The sequence below is a fragment of the Nipponia nippon genome, unplaced genomic scaffold (genome assembly GCF_047370975.1).
Source record: "Nipponia nippon isolate SJK-2023a ecotype South Korea unplaced genomic scaffold, ASM4737097v1 scaffold_4, whole genome shotgun sequence".
Taxonomy (NCBI): domain Eukaryota; kingdom Metazoa; phylum Chordata; class Aves; order Pelecaniformes; family Threskiornithidae; genus Nipponia; species Nipponia nippon.
Window position 1 is genome coordinate 65002519 of NW_028262358.1, and position 9230 is coordinate 65011748.

The window sequence follows — 9230 nt, forward strand, 5'->3', positions numbered from 1 at the left end:
CCTCTGGCATTTCTAACTAATCCCTAGCTCTCTCAACTCTTCTTCCTAATTAGTCATAAGTGGTCATGCAAATGACAGCTGAGCACATCCCTATCTGCTGAGAGGCTCTGCATGATTCCTGGAAGTTTCCAAAAAGTTAGATGGTTCAGAAGAGAGAGCAGCTGCCTGTACTCCATTCCTTCTTACCAACACAAAAGTGAAAAGTCATGGGCTTTTTTAATAACTTTTTTCCATATCGTAAAAAAGAGTTGATTAGAACTTGTGTGACAGACCTCCTCCCATTAGTTTTTGTTTTATCCCAGAAGAGGCATTCCAATCTCGGTCACTATTGTGCAAGCAAGTTGAAAGGCTAGCTTTCTCTAGCTACCTGCTCTGCTGAGAGGGGATTGAGAGCCTGGGAGGAATGCTCTGACAGGCCTCCAGCTGTCTCAGCCACATTAGTTTTGGCCTGACACTTCCAAAAACTTCAGGGGTCTGACTCTGTGCTCAGCAAAGTTAGTGGTAACAGTCCCCTTGATTTCCACATTTGCTTGATCTGGGTCAAAACATCCAACTCATAAGAAAGTCACTGGGTGTTTGTGCAAAAAATAATTTGGAGAAACAGTGCCCAGAAAGAGGTTTCTGGAGGGCCCTTAAATCAGCCTTGTACAGGGCCCATTAAAACCAAACCTAAGTGCCCCCTGACTGCAATGCAAGTGGAAGGAAGCAGTCACACAGGGCTTTTGGAAGTCACTTATCACCAACTAAGGTGTAAAGCCTAAACACTTACGCAGGAGTAGGTGTTTGCTGATCCTTATTTAATGGTTAAGAGTTTTCCTTGCTGATATTAGAAAACTTACTGATAAGGACTTAAAAACCTGGCAAGCACTTCGTAAGCTTCCTAGGAAAAATGACTCAAGCTAATTAGAGAGCTTGTCATCATCTTCTGTATTTTGCTTTGGTATTAGCCTAAGAAAAGGTGCTTTTATACCAATTCTTGTGAAAGTCTGCAAATGTAGCAACTCTCCCGCATGCATAAACTGAACTCCTGCTTAATCTGTGAATCCTGGCATACAGCCTGCCACCTCCAGGATCTATGTCTCTTATCTAAACAACCCAAGCACTAGCCATCCACTGAAAAACAAAATACACCTTTCCAAATCCTTCCCAGTATGCTTTCCTTAAAGTTGACCATATAATACTAGTAGGAAGCACAGAAGAATTTTCTCATTCTGTATAGTTCTCAGTGACTGGAAGTCATATTCAGCCTTATAGATACTATATAGAAAAAGATACGATTTATATTTCCATTTCTGAGTTAAATAACTGCAGGTACTTAATGCGAACGCCCATATACACATGGATGCTAGAACAATTTTACAAGAGGATTTTTAGCTGTTTTTTGTTCCCTGACTAAATTCAAATGACAAAAAGAAGATGAAGGAGTGTAACACAAAGCTTTTATTGCTGTAGACTTAAGATTTTAAACCAAAATCACTAACATATACTCTGTTTCTTTCTCGCTTTTGAACTTCCAGGTAAAAAGAGGTTAAACTGTAAACTCCTCTGTGTAATAGCTACACTGTCAAAAAATTTGTGTAAGTTTTTAACCTGAGTACCTCTGATTACTTAATTCAATACACTCAATTATGTAAGTAGGCAAACGTTTACAAAGATGAAGCAGAAAGGAAAAGATCAATGTAAAAATCACAAAACAACCCAAAGTATCTAAACAATCCAGTCCATAACTTGCTCCGCACATGTCCCCTCTAAGTCTTCTGTTTTCTAGACTAAACAAACCCTGTTCCTTTACCCTCTCCTCTACGTCATATTTTCTAATGTCATCATTTGCACTGATCTCTTCCGAACTCTTATGCCAAAAGTTGTTTCACTATTGTAACTAGGAGCCCAGCAGAGTAAAAGAATTCCCTCTCTTATCTTACTGTCTTACAAATCACATTCCTCTTAACATAAATTTAAATTTTCACCTTTTCTTTTTTTCATTGACATTGTAAAAGCATCACATATTTTTATTCATATTTGTTTTGCATTGTAGCAGCAAAATAACCCCCATTCTTTGAAAAGCACTGAACCTGTGGGTTAGTTTCATATAGCATTGGTCCTCTGACACCTTCTCTGAGACATTTTATTCCAACATACATTGCATATCAGTGCAACCAAGTTCTGGTTAACAGATTGATATACTCATCTGACCCCAAACTGAGGAGTGTCCACCCACCTTTTTCCTTGATATGACCCCTCAAGCATATTTCTATCCCCACACTTAGTATAGGGTCAAAACTACATTTGCCTCTCTGCATCTGGAAAACACTGTGGTCTGACAGCCTGGGGTGGAGGTGCTTGCATGGAGGCAGGCACGTGCCAAGAGCACAGAGACAACCCATCCTGGAGTTTGGCGCAGTGCGAGGGGCCAGGAGTGCTGAGAAAGGGAGGAGCACTCAGGGACACTGCAGGAGGATGAGCAGGGATACCTGGTTAAACAGCTTCTTAAGGAGCTTCATTATTTCTAACTCATCCATGCAGCGATCTATCACAAGTGGTTGCAAGAAGACAGTGACAGAAGGTCAGCAGCCACCATCCTTAACTAACATCCAGGTGAACAAAGCCATAGCTACACCCATACCAGTGATTGTGCCCTCTGTTTAAAACAGGGGGAAATTATTCACTGTAGCTCAGTGTTGGCTCAGTGATTCCTTGTGGTGGAAAACTGGGGACACAGGATTGTGTAACTTTTAAAATGTATTTTTCTTCTTCTCTGCCAACGCTGTGGGAAGTGTAAGTAAGTTTTAAGGATTCCAGGTCATTAACTTCAGCTTCCTCAAATCCCAGAGCAGATTTTTTTTAATTCTAGTAAAATTACCTTCATTTTTCAAACCTTGCTATATCTGGATGGCTGGTGATTCCCTCACCGGTGTATTTCACCAAGAATAAGATTATTTTTATGCCATTAGTATAAAAATGTTAGTATGTCTACAAGAAAAATAGGTTTTAGTTAATACTGTGTCTATAGAAATGAGGCTAATGAAGCTTATTGCATTACCTCTCCATCAGTTGTAATTTACTCTGAAGATTAGAAATGGAAATGTTGACTTTTTATAGGTAGTAGATTCTGAGGAAGAGAAAGTGACTTGCTTTGAACCCAAAGGACCAAGAGACATTTCCATTAATTTTGCATAAACAGTCAAAAAATAATCCTGAGGAAGTTTAGGAAGCACAGTATATAATTCCCTCTGCCCCCTCAAACACCTGAGGTTGATATTTTTCCACCCCGATTTATCAAGTTATCTTTTTACTATATGTGATAACAAGGGCACTTTTTTTAGACAAGATTTTCTATTTTGGGTGAGTGAGCAAGCACGCACATGCAGATGTGGACAATTTTGCACACATAGTTTCAGGCTGTGGTTCCGTCTGCATTAGGCTGTATTTTATGATTAATTTTACCTTTAGGAAATGTTACCTGAGTGTCCTTATTGTCTTTCTAGGATCTAACTCACTCTCTTAAAAATATTAGTTACAAATCCAAGAAACTAGTTCCTTTCTGTTAAACCTTCAACTGCTTCCCGTAAGTAGTATTTTGGGAAATTGGCCTTGATAAACATTTTTGTTTTCTCTGAGTTTTGCATGTTTATATATATCTGCAGATATGTGTATATCAATTACTTCATTGTTTATCAAGGCAAAAAAAATCAACCAATCTGTGTATTAATGATCTTGTTTATTCTTACTCCTTTTTGACTTGTGATCCTGGTGGGACTTGGGTTTCTTTACTGTTTTATTTATAGATTATGTAAACATTACCATTTTCATTGTATTTGCACCAACTCCTGCAGAAGTCCCGTAAGTCTCAAAATAAATAGTTTTCTGTGTGTTGTCAAAACAGTATTTAAAGCCAGCTTGGCATTTAAGAGTGGTTCACGTTTACTGTTTTTCAGTGACTTCCCATCACTTTTCTTCAGTTTAAAAGCAAAAGGATGCTGGTGGTTTTAGCTGTAAGGTCAATGAGCTGTTTCTTGGTTTGAAAATAAGGTAGGGTTCTTCCTGGCTCATGTATCATCACCTCTAAACCAGTCCCAGTTGCAGTAAGACATTAATGTAGAAAATGAGGGAGATCTTGAGAAGCCCAAATGCCAGGAAAGCACCACAAGATGCAAATCATTTATAACAACAAGGCCTGTTATTTGTGGTGGGGTTAAGGGGCAGTGCACAGGGATAAGATTACTAGCTTCTACTTATCAACCATATATGTGACCCATGGGATCGAAAGAAAAACAATATTTTACATCCATTTACAGGATTAATTTTTTTAAGCCAGAAGGAGACAAAAAACATGGCTTATACCAGGATTTTTAGAGAAACACTTCAGAAGGTAGACTTTGGTCTAGCCATAAATACACGGGCCAGAGAGAAGGATTTCTCTTCCTCTTCATGAGTATCTACTATTATCTAGCAAATACAATGAATCCATCCTTGATAACACAGTTCACGGTTATTTTCCTTTTCCTACTACATACATCATTAGACATCACTATATTTATCTGTGTTCATGTAAGAGGTTTGGGTTTTAATATCTTGAGGTTTTCTGGCAAATGCTGAGGTGAAGATGAGCAAAGTAGTTCAAGCAAAATAAAAGATCTTTGCTTATTCTTAGAATTAGTACTGCCCAAAGCTTGCCTTGCTTCCTGAAATGTTAGGTTGGTCTTTTTTACAAATGTTTTTACTTTCATGCTTCTAGATGTGGGATAGACATGGAAATAAATGCCAACACTACCAAAGAAAAGCTGAAACTGTGGTAGAATCATAGAATGTTCTGAGTTGGAAGGGACCCACAAGGATCATTGAGTCCAACTCCTGTCCCTGCATAGGACAACCCCAAAATTCACACCGTATGTCTGAGGGCGTTGTCCAAATGCTTCTTAAATATTGTCAGGCTTGGCACCATGACTGCCTCCTGGGGGAGCCTGTTCCAGTGCTCCACCACCTGCTGGGTGAAGAACCTTTTCCTAATGTCCAACCTAAACCTCCCCTGGCATATCTTCCTGCCATTCCCTTGGGTCCTATCATTGGTCACCAGGGAGAAGAGATCAGCGCCTGCCCCTCCTCCTTCCCTTGTGAGGAAGCTGCAGACCACGATGAGGTCTCCCCTCAGTCTCCCCTTCTCCAGGCTGAACAGACCAAGTGACTTCAGCCGCTCCTTGTACGGCTTCCCCTCTAAGCCCTTCACCATATTTGTGGCTCTCCTCTGGACACTCTCTAGGAGCTTTGTATCCTTTTTGTACTGTGGTGCCCAAAACTGCAGGCAATACTCAAGATGAGGCTGCACCAGTGCAGAGTAGAGTGGGACAAGCACCTCCCTCAACCGGCTGGCAATACAGTGCTTGATGCACCCCAGGACATGGTTGGCCCTCCTGGCTGCCAGGGCACACTGTTGGCTCATGCTCATGTTGGTAGTGCCAACTGGGCCCAGTTGGAAATCTGTCGAGAGTGTCTTATATTCCAATCACTTCCTCTCCAATTTTGCAGTATCAAGACATTTGACTTATTCAAATAAGGTTTGGATAAGAGTCTACATTCTCTGACATGTGTCCGAACAGAGAACACAAACCAAAGTGAAGTTCCCAACATTTTTAGACAAATATATTTGGGCACTGGATAAGTTTAAATGGTATAGGAAGAATATTCTAAAAGCTCCAATATCCAGCTGCTGTATAAAACACTGATTGTTTGAAATTCCATCATCAGTCAACTTTTTGCTAAATGGATGAATAAAACCTGAATATGAAAAAAAAAATCTCATTAATGCAGTCCCTGTACCTACTCTGGGAGCAGCGACTGAAATCTAGGGAATGCATTATGAGGAAAAGTCCTGCTCAGAGCTCCACAGGGATAGACTGATGCTTAGCTAGGAGTTTTTCTAGTTGTTCTAGAGTCAAGTTCTAGACCTTGTTGAATTTTAGATCAGCCCCTCAGATGTCAGTTTATGTGTACATTGGAATATAAATGCTATATAAATGCATGTGTGCACTGTGCCTTAGGATCTGCAAAAGTACAGATCAAAAAACAGAGATTAGAGAGAAAGACAAACATGATGGCAATTAAGTCAGATGAAAGTAATACATTTTCCAACTACACTTAAGAGCCATTAAGCAAATGGCAGTTACATATTTTCATATTTCTAACATGGGAATGTATGTATTTTATAGCTGTTGAAAGACAGGCTTTATAAACCACATTGTCAAAGTATGAGCAATCAGTTTTTACTTTAATTTTCCCAAGGTTTTGTCTTTTCACACTAACAGCATAATGGTTCTTTGGGAAAAGAAGAAAATAAAAGAGTTCAGACCGTTCAGCTAATAATGATAGCTTGGACATCAAATAATATTTTGTAATTATAGATACAGAGTAGAGTTCTCATGTTAACCCACTTTGTGGAGTAAACAAAAATATCAACACTAAGTTCAGGGAAGTAAACTGAAGCCAGCGTCTTAAAAGGCTGTTTTTTTATAACTCAGTCCCTAGTTCTTATTATTTGCTAGTTCACAGATGAATCTAATACTGCTCCCTATTACTACTGTTGTCTGAAACATCATATTTCAAGAACTTATTTTCTGTTAGTTAAAAGTCTATCAAATTGAACTTTTGCATATTGTGTATCTCCTTCAAGATGAATGGTTCTGAAATGTTTCAGCCAAATCTATAGGGATTTTCCTGAGAATATGCAAAAACTTAGAGATTCAGTGCTTTTGTTTTCTTGACCAGACTCATTTCACAACTTGGTCGTGTTTCAGCTGCTGGAAGTGGCTGTGACTGCTGAACTCAGTGTTGTGGGCATGTACTAGGCACGCTAAGCTATTGTTTACAACATCCAGTCCCATTGGACTTAGGCACAGGGCTGCTTAGCTTAGAAAATAGCAGAAAGAGGCCATTAACTTCAGACAAGCTGTTAAACCCCCCCCAGAACTGAGGGAGCGAGCATAGGGACGTTTTGTATTGGCTGCTCAGGTGCCTGCAGACTCTGACAAAGAAGACAGGCTGTTTCTTGCAACTTGCTCAGGCAGCTACATGTCTCCATCCTACCTGAAGTGAAATTTAAGTTCATTTGTGCATCCTAGATGTGAATAAAGAGCAAGACATGCAATGAACAAATACCAAATTGCTTCTTATTTAGTGAGCCCCAGCGAATCTCTGTCTGAAATGGAGCAGGACTTCTCTGGCAGATCAGCATGTGAACGCGTGCTGCATCAAAATGTGGACATGACAAGGTGCTGAACTTAAAGAGAGTGTCTGGATGCTTCTTAGCTTGCCCTGGACTTCGCATCTTTTGCATAATAACAAATTGTCACATTGTGGGTGTTTCTGGGGTGGATGACATAACTAATTCATTTCTGTGTTTAATGTTCTTTGTGTTATGCTTCGAACCATTAGAAAGTCCATAGTTATTCCGTAATTACTTTAGTCTGTAGAACATGAAGTGAAAGCAAAGGGAGAAGTGAATTGTCAGTGATGTACGTCCTTTCTTTGAATGCAATCAGGGCAGCATCCTTTCTGTCAGGCTGAAAGTAGGCAAATCGTTATCCCCCCTGCACTGTTATAAGTCAGTTCAGTAATGTGAGGTTTACTCCCAAAGACTCACTGAAATGTGAGACACATGTTGCACACCTGAAAATACAGCAAGGTCTGATTGTCAGTCTGCCTCTATTCTGAGTAAAAATGTATTAATGTCAGCATCAAGTCTGTTGAACAAGTTGCAAAAGGGTTCCAGGAGGCATCTCCCCTCTCATGAAGAGCTCTAAGACAATTCCAGGAACTGCAGGAACTGCACCAGATGTAAAAAACCATATTACAACCAGTAGGTCCTGTATTACTCGGTCACAGTCAATGAATTGTCACTTTATAACGGTCAAGCAATTGCAATGGCTTGAATAATTTAGAAAAAAAATATTCCAGAAAATGCTTCTTTTGCTTTTCCCCACATCCAGCAAACTTTACTGGTGTTAGAGTCATATGAATGTTGTGCAGATGACATAGATAAATTGTCTTCTGCATGCAATGGGTCTCTGATGCACCGACATTAGCAGAAAGATGATCTGGCTGTTGCATTTTACTTTTTGTTAGAATTCAGTTTTAAAAACAGCCCTCTAATGTTTGTTTCTTCTTCTAGTTAAAATCTTGCACTGGGAAAATGTGATGACTCACCTCCTTCTCCCTTTTGCTACAGTAAGATAAAAGACGTTGGCAAGTGGCTGCAGAGCAAGATGAAGTCGAGAAGAGAAGCCTGTTCTCCTGTTCCATCACAAGCATCATCTAGCAAGTGCTGCCTCTGGATACCTTTTCTTCAGGTGACTCAATCTGCCACATTGACTGTGATCCTGGAAAAAGGGCTCATGCCAAATAACCATCCAGATAATGCTGCAAATTCCAGGCTAATCAGGGAAATTGCCTATTCACTTGAACAACAGTCACAGGCCTGGGAGACGCCAGCCTCCAACGGCAGTCATGCCTTGGCTCATTAGTCCTATGAGCCCCTGAAACTAAACTGTCAAAGGGGCGTTGAGTGCACAAAGCACTGGGCAGCATCTGAATTAAATTCCTGCACAGAACCAAAAATAGAACACTTTGAGCCCCTTTTCTGTTGTGAAGAAAAAATGCCTGGACAAAAAAATGCTTTTCTTGGTATTATTTAATGTGTTTTTCTGTCTAAAAAGCTAAAGATTTTTGGCCTCAAGGGGTGCTAGCCTGTTACCTTAGAGACTGTTTCTTTTAGAGGCAGTGGAGTGGCAGAGGGCATGCCTTTGCTGCTTACCTTGGCAACCATGAATTGCTAAATGCTGTTCCCATGAATGCAAGCCTTTCACTGCCATTAGCGCTTGCCCACAGGTATAAACATTCCTTCATGAAAAGGTCCAGGGGAATGTACACTACCTCGATAAAAATCAAGACGACAAACAAAAGCATATTATATAACAGAGCAGTTATATAAAATTAGATTTTAAAACAAGACGTGTCTTTAATGACATTGATCCTGGACGCGGTCAAATTTCCTGTTCCATTTATATTCCCTACAGCCATACCAAGTGGTGGCAGTGGGGAAGGGAGGAAAGCGAGAAAGCTCGACAGGATATTCTTGTTTCTGTAATTGCAAAATGGAAGACCACTGTGTCTGTACTCAGAATAAACGTGCTGGACGGCTTCACAGGAATAGTACGACTCCAGCGGTCTCCCTCCCTGGC

At 40.2% G+C, this 9230-nt stretch overlaps 1 long non-coding RNA gene across 1 annotated transcript in view; it reads left to right on the plus strand.

Moving 5' to 3' along the window:
* Positions 1–8351, plus strand: part of LOC148053350 (uncharacterized) — a 68065-nt gene extending 59714 nt beyond the window's left edge. Inside the window, exon 3 of the long non-coding RNA XR_015708998.1 lies at positions 8219–8351. This is a non-coding gene — a long non-coding RNA (uncharacterized LOC148053350). The remainder of the gene's footprint in view (positions 1–8218) is intronic.
* Positions 8352–9230: the final 879 nt, after the last annotated feature.